We start from the raw sequence: 13,680 nt of genomic DNA on the forward strand, positions 1-13,680 counted from the left end.
ATACACATAAGGTTAAGTCTTCAGTTTAATTTTCTCCCATTTCACAGGGTCACATTTACACACAGCAGGCATCTTACCCCCAGTGGCTGGTATGGTGTCATATTTTCAAGCGGGAGAAATGTAAAGTGCAGATTTTTTTCCATATTATGAACATTTTTTTGCAGTACATTCCTCTGCACTTTGAATTTCTCCTGTTTAGAAAAATTGTTGTACGTTTGTATTATACATGTAACAGTGCCACATATGGCGAAAGGTATACCCTGTGCCAAAAGTACATACAACACAGACTCTCATTCATCCATACATGTATATCCCATTCATACGCACACATGTTCATACATATCCAAAGGCCACGCTCTCACTGCACATGGCAGCGCTGCTTGTCATAGTGCCCCTAGTCAAAGTATTTTGCTCAAACCATAGTCTTTGGCTCTAAGGGCATTAGGTGTGGATTGAATGAAACTGGGCGTGGAGGTGTCTGGTAACATTGCACTAGTGGCTTGGCCTTCAGGAGCTCACAATTGTTTTCACTGATCAGAAGTAGCTCTCACTACAGAAAAAGTTGGAGACCCCTGCACTAAACAAAAGCACTACCAGCAAAACTAACCACCAGCACTAAACACAAGTGCTTAGCATGAGTAGCAAACATAAGCACGGACCATTAGTGCTAAACATAGCTATTAAGTACTAGCATTTAAAACACAAGGACTAAGCCAGCGCGATGACTAACTGATTGAATCACAAGTCACTTAAAAACTATTCTTATGCACGTCTAGCTACAATTTTCGTTCATGTCAAGCCTCCCGGTGACTATTTTTGGTTTGTTTCACACCCAATGATGATTATGCCACTAAAACTAAGCATTGATAAACTGAAGAACTAATCAGGCGGTTCCTTCCCTGACTTGACTAGTCTAGAGGTACAGGGTGAGGTTGGGCATCTCCGTGCCAGATTTACCTTCTGCACGCTTTGTGTTACTAGCCGGACACAGTAAGTGAGGCATGAGGTAACAGGCTCTCCTCCTTTACTCTCTTCCTTTTCTCCTTTTATGAACTCCTCTTGCTTTTCGACTTTCTTCCTTTAGTTCCTCCTTTAATAACACCCTTTCCGCTAACTGCTTACAACTCTCCTCTAAATTGCTCCTGTTCATTTACTCTTCTCCTTTCCCTACCAGGCCTCTGTTCTGCTGCTTCTTTTACTGCTTATGCCATTCTCCCTTTTATCATATTTCTTTTTTTTTACCCTTTTGTCATTTCACTGTCCCAACTCCTTATAATTTCCCCTCACTCTCTTCCCTGGCCCCTTCACATCTTCAAGCATCCCACCTCGACTCTATATGTCTGTCCTCTTTCCATTCTCCAGTTCTTCTCTGACTGCAGTTACTGCCACGCCTGATCTCTTGCGACAAAGTGTGCTTCCTTCTGCTCCCCACTGGTCGTGGCTTAAGGCGGGTCTTCCAACCTGCCCTAACTTGCTGCTCTGTGGTACAAACTTCCCTTGCGTGCAGAGCCGCAACCTTGTGGAACAAGATGGAAGGCTGGTGCACTGCATAGCTGTGCAGGGCTGGGCAGGATGAGGTTACCTCATGTCTCAGGTCTCCGGGCAGGTGCATCAGGTCATCTTGTTCATCCCCGGGTATGACATTTGCCTTGGCTGTGTAAGCACGCCGTGAATGGACTCAGAGACTCCGACTGTGACAGACAAGCTCCTACCTGACTTTTCTCACCTCCCAAAAAGACGGAATGTTCGGCTGTTCCACACACAGACCAGGCAAGATGGCTTTATCTGATAATGTCACTCCTAGACACTTACTGAAAACATTCAGACCCCTGGGGGGTCTACTTGAGATGGTAATGGTTGGGTTGGAGTAAGTACCCTCCAGCCATAACAGGCCGATTGTTTCAGGTGAGACAGGAGATTCTCAGACATGGTTCAGACACAACCACTGAGACACCCCAGAGGGAAAAAATTTAAATGTGCTCCCAAGCTTTTCATTTCACACAGTCAATGCTTACTCATTACTTAAGCCCACTGTGCAAAAAGCTGGACCTGTATGTCTTTATATAGTGCCTTCATTGACACATGGGTCTCCTCTCTCTACACCTCTCTTTCTTGCCTGTAATCCTGTGGGGTTCACATTAGGGGTGAGCAAAGTTTAAACCTGGAACTCCAAACCTATCAAAGTTGATGTATTTTACGTTCCCAACATTTTTGCAAATTCTGTGGAGTTTAAAATCTTCATCTGCAAAATAAAATATCATCTTGCAAAAACAGTTTTTTCAAGAGAATTATCCTTCTAAACATAGCTGGTTTGAAGAGTGTTCTCCTGCAACCCTACTTTTAGAGGGAGTTTTGCCCTGCTTTTTTTTTTGTTTAACTTAACAAACGTCATGAAATTAAAAAAAAAGTTGGAAAGTTTCCAACAACTTTCTGAAGTTTCAGATGAGAAGCCTTTCATTTATATAGTATATATCCTCTCCATAATGTTTATTTTAAATCTCTTCATGCGTCCCCTTTTTTCCCAGCTTGGACTTCACTATATGTAGATATTTGCAACTAAAAGAGTAAATGAAACTTATTCAAGTTTCTTCTGCTCACACTTGCTTTTAAGAAACAGCCAGAGTGTCAGGCACCAGAGGCTGTGGGCGGGCAGGCATTCCTCTGTGTGCACAAAAAGTATGAGAATGCCATGTCCAGGGTGTGGACAGGGCTCAGTGTGTAAACACAGCACGGGCTGGGTCTTTTCATGCAGTGCCAGGAGGCCTGCACCCCCACGGCCAGCTGGTGCAGGAGGAGGATCGCTAACTTACTCCTGTCGGAGTACACCTCCATGCCCAATACATGTTCTACTTTAGGGAATTCACCAAGAATTTGAAGGGCACTCCAGGCTCAACAGTATCTAGGGCTTCCCTATCTTTTTCTTAGTACGTTCTGCGGCAATGTCACCCCAGCTCCTCTGGCAGAGACCATAGCTCAGGCAGGGGTGCCCACCTGACTGCCACCTGCTTGTGTGCCATACATCTTCTCACAGACTGGCCTCTGTACTCTCGTGGGATAGACCCACAGCCATAAAAGCTGACTGCCCTCTTTCCTGAACTTGGTGAATAGGAGAGCTGTTCCCATTGTGTATTCTTCATTCCCGCACTTTTTGTTTTGCACCAGGGTGTGGTCGTTGTAACAAGGAAGCAGACAAGAAAAATGTACCATCACTGTTTGCTGTGACTTGTTTGGAATGCTGTCGGGGTCACAGGGCAGATGTTATGCAGTAAACATGTGGTAGAGATGCCAATCTGCTCAAACACATTTTATGTTCACTGGGTAGTTTTTGTAGCAGGATTCCAGTCAGGACAACATGCAGAATTGGGTTGTGTTGTGAGTCTTTTACATTAAGATAGGCAAAGTGAGACTGGAAAGAGGCGGTCTCCTCCTCGAGGGTAGTAGCGACCCAGGCCAGGCTGAGACTAGTGCAGCTTAAAATTTTGCATATGACATATGTGACGGGACCCGGACTGGTCCGCATGGGACGGGCGGAAAGTGGAGAGTGTAGGCGGGGGTGTGGAGAGTTGGGGGACCTTTATCCACATATTGTGGAGCTGTCAACGGATAGAAGTGTATTGGAGAGAAATACATCGCACTATGCGGACAGTGTTGGGGATCGAGATGCAGCCGGATGCGCGAAGGTGCCTACTGAATGTCTGGGAGCCTACAGACCTCAACACGTACACTCAGCAGTGGGCCACGCTGGCGTACATGATCGCAAAAAGGAACATTGCACAGTTGTGGGGCGCCGTCCGGGCACCCCTTTTGGGGAGGTGGAAAGAGGATTTAGATTGGTGCATGTTTAGAGACAAATCGGTGTTTGTAGCTAGGGGGTGCCCCGGGAAGTGGAGCAAGATATGGGGAGCCTGGAACCAGTATAGAGGGAATATATGTCCCCCACCTTGCCAGCAAACTGAGGATGAGGCTATTGGAACCCCCTAAACGCCAGGAAAAGATGCTTGTAATATATATTGGAATGGAGGAATCTAACCTGATTGAAATTGATGTCGCCTGCTATTATGTCATTGATGTATTTCAGTCGAAATGGTTCAATAAAGAGAATTCTAAAAAAAAAAAAAGATAGGCAAAGTGATGTCTGGAAATCACACAAGGGACAGTGCAATGAAGGCAGCCATTTCTGGAGTGGTATGTCATGACCACAGCTTCTAGCTTTCCTTTGTGGTTTTAAAGCAGCGATAAGAAATAGGTACTTACCTGTAACATCAGTTCTGGTGGGTGGAAACACGGGGTACTGTTCTCCACAAGGGCAAAGAACAGACCATCCAAAGGCTTAGAAAACAGAGAAGGGTTACACACTAATGTGGGAAAAGTTCCTGGAAAATATATGTCTTGCCCGAGGAAGCATCTCTGATTCACTGCTCTCGAATATACGCCCAGTAGTTCAGGAAGGAACTGGGTTTAAGTCTTGCCCAACTATAGGTTGGGAAATGTGTCATTGCTGCTAGTCCGGGAAGGAATCCATTCCTGGAGAAGTGAAAGCTACCTGCCTGTAAAGAATGGCTCTTCTGTGTTCTTATATTTCTAGGATTCGCAGCTCTTGAGTTTTTGTGTTCCTTTGGGATGCAAAGGGAGGCCTAGTGATATTTGATGGTTCTTGCATAGCTCTTGTGCAGTGGCGGCTTCTCTGCTATGGCGGAGGAGCATGCCCCCCCCTTGCCAGCAGCAGCAGCCTCTTATTGTTTTGTTTTTCTCCTACCATGGAGTCATGGAGGCGGGGCCAGGGGATGACAGGCACTGAGGGGAATGCTGGCCACTGTTATCAGTGCACATGATGGTTTGGCGGGCCGCCGCAGGCCGGCCAAACCATCATGCGCACTGAAGCTCTCTCCAACCCCAGCTGCGTTGCCAGGTTGGAGAGAGCATCCACAGGCTCCCAGTCTCCCTGGGAGCGCACATCGAGGGCATGCTGTGAGAGCAGCCTCCGGATTGGCTGCCGGGCAGTCTGGGAGCCTGTGCCTGCAATGGAGCCAGAAGAGCGGCAATGCAGCGGGATTCAGGTCAGTTTTCTTTCTTCTTTGTTTATTTTTTGTTTTGTCCCCCTCTCATCCCGCCACTTTGCCACAACGCCAGCCACGACATAACTCGTGTAGACATGGTGGTTTCCAAGCACTTCTCCAATTTAGGCCTTTTGAATATTTAAAGCCATCTAGGTGATTGAAATCTCCAGTCCTTGCTGGGAGCAATAGAGCTATACACTGGTGAAGGAATCCTTGGAGGGGGAATTACATCTTGTAGTTATAATTTTGTAGACATGGCTGTTCCCAGAGTCACAGCTCTGGACTACTTGCTTTCTGGGTCTCTGAGTTCTCGAACCCTGCTTGACTGTAGAGAAGACTCGTGAACAGGAAATCGACAAAGGAGCCCACGTAGAAGTAAAGGAAAGCAAACCATGTATGACCATACCACTCAAGCAAAGCTATTAGTAGATTCACAACTATTAAATGTTTGCAGGTGTCCGGCTCAGAGGTCTGGGGCCAGGGCCTGATGGCATGGGATATTCCCGAGCTGTTCATTTTAAGGAACCCTTGGAAGGGGATGGGGCCGTTACTTACCTGTAACAAAGGCTCTCAGGCATATGTGTATCTCTTGATTACTTCCTGTTGTGTCTCACTGAGGTCAAGGGTCTGGCTGACCACACAGAATAAGCAAGAGCTGAAAGCAGGCGATGGCACTCACGCTGAGGGAAAGGAAAGCTATTTACCTGCAACACTCACTTCCAGTCCTGGCTCTGCTGATCCGACTAACAACTCCCGGGTTTGTGACACAGTTTTGCTAACAAAGTTCTCGTCAGTGCTTGATGGCAATGCATATCAGAGATCTGATCATGATTGTAGGAATACCAGGGAATGGAAAGGCACTTGAAAGTACCAATGTAGCTTTCAGGAGAGGCAGTTCTTCTCAGGTTGAGGTTCACAGCTCTTGAATGTTTCCCGCTGTCTGGATCACGAAGGTCTGGTGCCAGAAGCTTTAAATTGGTGGAGAAATGCATAGTGGGAAAATAGAAAGGTACTTACCTGGAAATCATATTTATTTGCGTATTTCTAGACTTTAGGTAGCGACTCACAACGTAGAGTGCTTAATTTATTTATGAATTGGCAGGAATAAGGTCGGATGCTTTCAAATGAAAGTCAGTAGAAATGGGGACAGGAGTCATTGAATTCAATAGGCAGGGTAGAGTATTCTCGGATTCTCAGCTCGGGAATAGTGCACCCCTCCAGGATGGACTCGCCCAGGCCAGAGACCTGCCCTGCCAGGAGCGCGCTCCAGCTGCCTCCACACATGGGGACAAGAGTCATTGAATTTAATAGGCAGGGTAGAGTATTCTCAGATACACAGATCTTGAATACTGCACCCCTCCAGGATGGAATGGCCCAGCCCAGAGAGCTGCCAGGAGTGTGGACAGAAGTCATTGAATTCAGTAGGCAGGGTAGAGTATTGTCAGCTCTGGAATAGTGCACCCCTCCAGGATAGACTCGTCCAGCCAGGAGTGCGCTCCAGCTGCCTTCCACACATGGGGACAAGAGTCATTGAATTCAATAGGCAGGGTAGAGTATTCTCAGATACACAGATCTTGAATACTGCACCCCTCCAGGATGGAATGGCCCAGCCCAGAGAGCTGCCAGGAGTGTGGACAGAAGTCATTGAATTCAGTAGGCAGGGTAGAGTATTGTCAGCTCTGGAATAGTGCACCCCTCCAGGATAGACTCGTCCAGCCCGGAGCGTGCTCCAGCTGCCTCCACACATGGGGACAGAGTTCAGGCAGAGAAAGTGAGGCCTGTCTTTCTTCTGGGCAAACAAGCCTCTGTTTGCACTGGCAGAATAACAAGAATTGTTTCACGCGGGTTGCAAGATAACAGAGACCTCTGAGCCACCGGGGTTAACCACTTCCTGCTTGGAAAACACAGATTTAATGCTACGTATTTGAGCACATTTAGGTTCAATTAGGGCGGAAGAAAAGGCGCAGCAGATTTCCGACATTACATCCCTGCCAAGCAACACACAAAGCACACAGGAGCGCATAAAATTCAGACAGGAGGTGAACATCTGACCCAGACTACTTGTCGTGGCAAACTGCCCTGAGCTACAGCCTCCCACCAGCCCACGCATGGCTACCAGCAGCTTGAGCCGGCTGCTGACGACATAATGACAGATACAGGCAACTTACCTCTTGTACCAGAAACACGTCCTCTTCCCTACTACAATGTAGCTTTAACAATCCATCACTGCCAACTATTATATGAGATAAAGTACCCCCTGCCATGCATTAGAGGGATATTGCAAGAGTTCCATAGAAATGTAGAGGAATGAGGCTGAATGTGGAGTTCCTATATAAGGTTGTGGAACTCCGAGGTGACTTGCAATATACTTAGCATGTATGTACTTTATCCCATATAATATATAGTCACATCATTACTCTTCCCATAAACCACTTAAAACCGTGGTGCATAGGTCTATCGTATGAAAGAGAGAGATCATGTTTGCAAACATGAAGAATAAAAATAGAACTTTAAGTGCAAACTTAACTCTGTTGGATATTTGTTGCAAAAAGATGTTAGAAACCGTTCAATACAAGCCAGTTTTTTTTTAAAGTTACAGTAGCTCGAAATTTGTTGAACATGCAGAAAGATTCTAATTTTTCTGTACTTTTCTAAGGAGTGCAAAAAATAAACATGTTCTTTCTGCTTGACGCTGTAAGTTAGAACAAGCATTTACAATGCAACGGTCTCGGCATTGTTAAAGTTAGAGCTATTGGCATTGCTCATGACAATGCTGTTTCTTTAAATGTTTTAAAAACAAAAACATAAACAAAAATAATATCATGAGCAATGCCAATAGCTCTAATTTTACCAATGCCGAGACCATTGCATTGTAAATGCTTGTTTAGTGCTGAACTAGACTGAACTATTGACATCCAGGGTCACATGCCGGCAGCAACAGATGCGACCCAAAGAAAGTCGAAGTGAATCGCTGGCTCTGTCCGAGAGTCGAGTCTGGGATGTCCGACAACAATTTTGTGGGTGGGGGCAGTCTCGCTTGCTTTGCCGACCTCGGGCGTACAAAAATTGACTCTTCCCTCATGCGACTGAATTCGGCAAATAGCAAAGGAAGCCAGCGCCGGGCATTTTAACACTTTGTACTATCTTACCAGCTAGGAGGTGACTCGCTGGTCTCAGGCCCCCTCAATACATCGTGCCACATCTGTTTCAAAAGCGAAGAGTTACGATAACGTGAGGATATCACTGCCGCTGTCCCACCAGATCTGCAGAAAATCGGCCCCTTCTAGGCTCCTCCCTGCATTGTTTACAAGATGCGACGGGTGCAAGCGGCAGCCCCCTTTCGAGACCTAAAAAGGGGCTAGATAGAGAAAGGAAGCTGTAGATGGTCATAACTTCCACAAAAGCGAGTAGCACCAGCTGGGCTAATAGACTGTGGGAATAGGGCAATAGCCTGTAGACGACAGGTACACCAACAAAAGATTTCTAGGGCGTTTGTTACTTCTCAAGTGATACTAAATCCCTGTATTTTCCAACGTCGTAAGCAGTTCAAATCTTTACCCACCGGTCAGAAACCTCACATAAGTCCAAACTGGAGCCTAACATTGTAAACTTGATCGCTGGGAGCCGGATCACGGGCACCAGCAGACAGCTGGAAAGACACATAGTGAACGACTCGAACTCACCTTCCTCGCCGTCGTACATGTTGGCGGTGTGAGGGGCCCGGGGGCTGAGGGGTGGTGAAGATTTTTATTAAGGTAGAAAGCCAACTGCGCACTGCTTAGTAGGCAGTCCCCACTGCTGGCCGGGAAAAAGCGAGCAAAAACACTAACGCCGCACAGGAAATGACGTCCCGGCGCTTGTTCGTAACGTGTACACTTTCGCCCCGTGAACTTGCGCGCGCATCGCAGCGCGTTGCCTGGCTTGGACCAGCGAGATTGGATGAGATTTTCTACTACGTTTAAGTTTGTTGTTTACTCATCACCTTTGGACCTAGAGGAGAGATACGCTAGAGACACCGTCTTCAATGTGAATCTGCAGAGATGTGAATGGCAATACTTAACTCATGTTGCTTCAGAGTCCTAAAAAAAAAAAGCCGAGGGCACCGGAAGACACCACCGCCTTTCTCCAAGGCAGAGCAGAAATGCCTCGGAGAAACGCAGCGTCCTTTTCGGATTCGGGGGCGTGTTTTGCTGTTGTCTCCTCCTTGAGACTTCTCGCAAAAAACACGCCCCCCGATCCGAAAAGGACGGGGCCTAATCAGAGTGACTGACCTCTTCTCCAGTGGCTGGCCAGCATTTACGAGGCCAGCCAATGGAGAACAGGGGAGAAGAGGGGCTGGTTCAAGCCCCTCTTCTCCAAGTCATTAAATCTCAGACTTCCGGTTCTGCCTTTCGGCAGACCGGTAGTCCTCGAGCTAATAAAGGAAAATATACCCGATTCCGGCCTCATTAGAAGTGAATGGGAGAAATACATTTTCCCCGATTTTTTTTTTTTTTTTTAAATCTCCCACCCTTCTCTTAGGAAATATTGGCATGTATGCCACACAACACACAAAACCATAATATTGGTTTTGGTGGTAAAATCATAAAACTGGGCATACTCATTAATACCACAAATGATATGTTTTATTATTAGAGTCACGTTATTATTGGTCGGATTTCTTAGATCCAATCAAAGGCAGTATGAACTGTTCTGATTCTAACATGGGCTTTGCGTAGACGAGTCATTACTCTAAGTAATGGGCGTCTCCTTCTTAAGTCCATTGGCTGTGTTAGGGGCGAGTGAACGAAATGATCGCTTGCGATTGGGAGTGAGGGTAGCGGCCATCTTCGAACGGGATGAAATGGCTTATTTTAAATACCGGATTAGTCACATTTTAAAATTGCAATCTTGTTAAAAAAATAATAACGACAAAACATTCTGATTGTGTAGCTACAGTCACCGGTGACTGTAGCTACTGGTATGACCTGTGACCCCGGAGCAAAGTTTAGAATTATTTAATCTTCAGAAGATGGCGGCCCTGGCTGTGCCAGGGAATGACTGATGACGGCCGCCGCACAACCTGCCCTCCAGGTTCAGTCATGGGGGTGCACTATTGCCCGGTTTGCCGACAGACCTCCTTCACTGGCAAGGGACACTCCTACAGCAAGAAGCACCAGCAGAAGTTGAAACAGGCGCTAGGTGGCTTTCTGCTCAAGGTACAACGTATATGCTATGTTGGGCGTGAGTGTGCCGTTCTTGTACAGGTGTGTGGTGTCTTGCGTACCTATTTTACGTGATTCCTCTGCTGTACAGGTGTATCGTCGCTGTACGTTTGGCTCAGAAGGCTGTGTGTTTATACTTAGTTGGCATGGGGGTGCATGGTTAATTCATATCCGCTCTCTCAGGAATGTTGATATGTCATTATGGGTCTAGTGCGGGGATTCTATAACGGTTGTGACAAGCGGTTCCTGCTGGTTGCTGGACGTGTTGTTTCCTTACCTCTTCAGTACTTCAGTAAATAATATATCCCGGAGGAATTGCATAACAATTTTGGCAACGATTATACTCGCGCAGTGTTTTTGTTGTTCATCTCGTCATCCTGCTGTGTTCCCTTTCAAGCTTCAGCTTTGCTGCGTACCTTCAGCTTCGTTGATTTGCAGGTGGTCTGGTGAGTGGGAGACCAACACGCATTTCCAAATTACCTTACTTTCACCTGTGTTTCGGCTGGTGAATATTTAAGTGAAGACTTGTGCGCAGATCGCCTCACGGTTTGTTTCGGCTGTACATCTGTTTCCGTAAGGGCCGCGTACTTTTACCGCCATCTTGGGAAGGCTGCGCCAGTGAGTTAAACGCTGTGCTGTTTCAGCTCTTCAGCAACCACATCGAGCACTTAACGTGGCCATCTTGGAAGTGACTTTAGATGCTTGCGTACGTCATAGCGTGAATTAACTGCCGCAATTGGGTCACCGTTGCAGTTTCAGCTCTTCGATTGCGTCCTCATTCACGCAACGTTCGGCCGTCTTAGAGGTACATTTTGCTACTCGACGTGCCGCCAATTTGGGCATCAGGTTTGCAGCATAGGTGCTCTAAATTACACAGAAGGAGTCTGTTGGCAATGTTTTCTTCAACGTGCGAAACTTCGGGTGTTTCGTAGTTTCGTCAGCTGATCCAGGATTCTTCTTCCGACGGCTGCGCGTACTGCTATTCCTTACACCTGATTTTCTTTACTAACTGGCAAAATTTATTACCGCAACTGCAAGCACGTGTCAGTTTCCTAAATTACTAAAAAAGCCGAGGGCACCGGAAGACACCACCGCCTTTCTCCAAGGCAGAGCAGAAATGCCTCGGAGAAACGCAGCGTCCTTTTCGGATTCGGGGGCGTGTTTTGCTGTTGTCTCCTCCTTGAGACTTCTCGCAAAAAACACGCCCCCCGATCCGAAAAGGACGGGGCCTAATCAGAGTGACTGACCTCTTCTCCAGTGGCTGGCCAGCATTTACGAGGCCAGCCAATGGAGAACAGGGGAGAAGAGGGGCTGGTTCAAGCCCCTCTTCTCCAAGTCATTAAATCTCCGACTTCCGGTTCTGCCTTTCGGCAGACCGGTAGTCCTCGACCTAAAAAGGGAGCAGAAGAAAGAAAAGCAGTGTTTAATTTTAGTTGCTTTAAACAGCTGCTTCATGACCTGTCTTTCACCACGGCTGCTGGCTCTAGCAGCAGGCGTTGTGAGGTCACAACTTGACATCAATAACTTCTTAAAGTTGAGTTCTGTTGTTTTCCTTTATAATTAGTGACTTGATGCGTCAGTAAACCATAATTGCATGATCCCATGTATGATAGCAGATTATTGGCAATAACAGTGGGATATGATCAATCAGCCCACCATAACCATCTCATATCAATTGACGAGCATGTAATGTGTAAAGAGATCAGTTGCAAAGGCTTCCCACCGGAAGATTCTAGCATATCCCACGTCTGCAGGTCCATACCGGACCATTACTTGACAACATATGGTTGAACATCTATATTAACAATCATACATGGGAGAGCTGTAACTCAGTCCATCCTGAGAGATCTCAGTCTCTCAGCTCTCTCTTTATGCCACAGATTCTCCCTCATCCATTAGATCTCAGATTGGCCGACCTTCTGCTACAGTCAACATATACATTTGGACTAAGAATATAAAGAAATTAAAAAGATAATAGTCTTATGTAGATGCCGGCACACTATCAATCATCTATATTGCACGCCCCCTCATCTATTGCACAGTCCTAAGACAAGGTAAAAGCACCTAGCTGGTCACTCATACACGACAGGCAAGCACTGTCCACTTAGGTTCAACACAAAGAGAAGAACTTCTAACCACACAGTGTTGCATTCCACTAGAGTGGGTAAATGCGTCTGTGTCCCACATAGAGGTCGTAAGCTCTATATGAATGCTGCAATGCAATACAATACATGGGCTCATTAGCACTTCACTTGGATTCACAAGACCCAGATAATGCACTGCCCGCACCCCAGTGGCATCCCCACCCTCTGTGGAAGAAGCTTCCATGGATAAGAAACAAGCATCTTTCAATCAAACGATGATTGCCACAGTAGACCCAGACCACCGAAGTTCAGGCAGATAATGATTCATGTCGGCAGTGCTTCTGTCTCATATTCGCATGCGTTGCTTGTGCATGCACACATGTCTATGCTACCAGCTCATGCTTATGCAAATGAGATGACGGGAAATATTAAGGCCACTCTACAGGCCTACCACTCCCCTAGTTACGCTGTGTAAGATTAACACCTCAGACCTTCAGGGTCCCCAGCTTTTCCTGTGACTGGCACTCCACTTTGTCTCCCTCTTGCACCTTTCAGCTCTGCATATCCTTGTTTAGATAGGAAGGTTACTAGCAGTTGTCCTCTTAGGTGGGGGGCAGAGTTGGCATAGCATGGCATGTTCGGCCAACCCTGGCCTTTCCTTTAAAGTCCGCACGCCTTCCACACTGTGTGGATTCTAAAATGGCCGACACTGACCCAAGAGTCTCAAAAGTGGAAGTCAATCGGGGCGCACCTCATAGGGCAAGTCCTGATCCAGGAGCCCTGATGGCGGAAGAGGGCTCATTGGAAATCGATGATGACAGAGTGAGTGGTGCTGGTCTCTCTAAATGAGAGAGAACAAAGATTTCACTAGATGTGGTTTTCAAGCTGGGATCAGTAGACTGTCATTGTGGCGATCGAAGTAAACATACTTAGAAGCTCCAAGCTGATCATATGGGAGCAATCCTTGAAACCAGCAGTAATCACTTACATGTGCATCTTATGGCTTAAGTAACCCTTCTCCTCTCTAGTCTTGCTTTACATGATATACCTAGAATGCTCAGTAGCCTGTACCAGTGCATTATGGTCACTGTAGTGTTTTACACAGCAATATATGTTAATGCAGCTCCTGATATGCATGTCACTGCACTTGGGGCTCTTCAGAGGAGTGTCACTTGTTTGTACCTGCAGTAACAGCCTCTTTTTCAAGGCGGCCGTCTTCCCCAGTGCATCACCACTTACCCCCTTGGAAGCCATTATGTATAAACTAAGCAAAAAAAAGGCATTGTATGGCAGCACTCCATCAAACCAGCAGTAACCACACAGGTCCAGGTCACT

The 13,680-nt window shown here is 46.6% G+C and overlaps 1 protein-coding gene across 1 annotated transcript in view; it reads left to right on the plus strand.

Moving 5' to 3' along the window:
* Positions 1–13,680, plus strand: part of EPPK1 (epiplakin 1) — a 174,698-nt gene that overhangs the window by 65,947 nt on the left and 95,071 nt on the right. The gene's annotated exons all lie outside the window — the stretch shown is intronic.

The sequence above is a fragment of the Triturus cristatus genome, chromosome 5_1 (genome assembly GCF_964204655.1).
Source record: "Triturus cristatus chromosome 5_1, aTriCri1.1, whole genome shotgun sequence".
In the NCBI taxonomy this organism is placed as follows: Eukaryota; Metazoa; Chordata; class Amphibia; order Caudata; family Salamandridae; genus Triturus; species Triturus cristatus.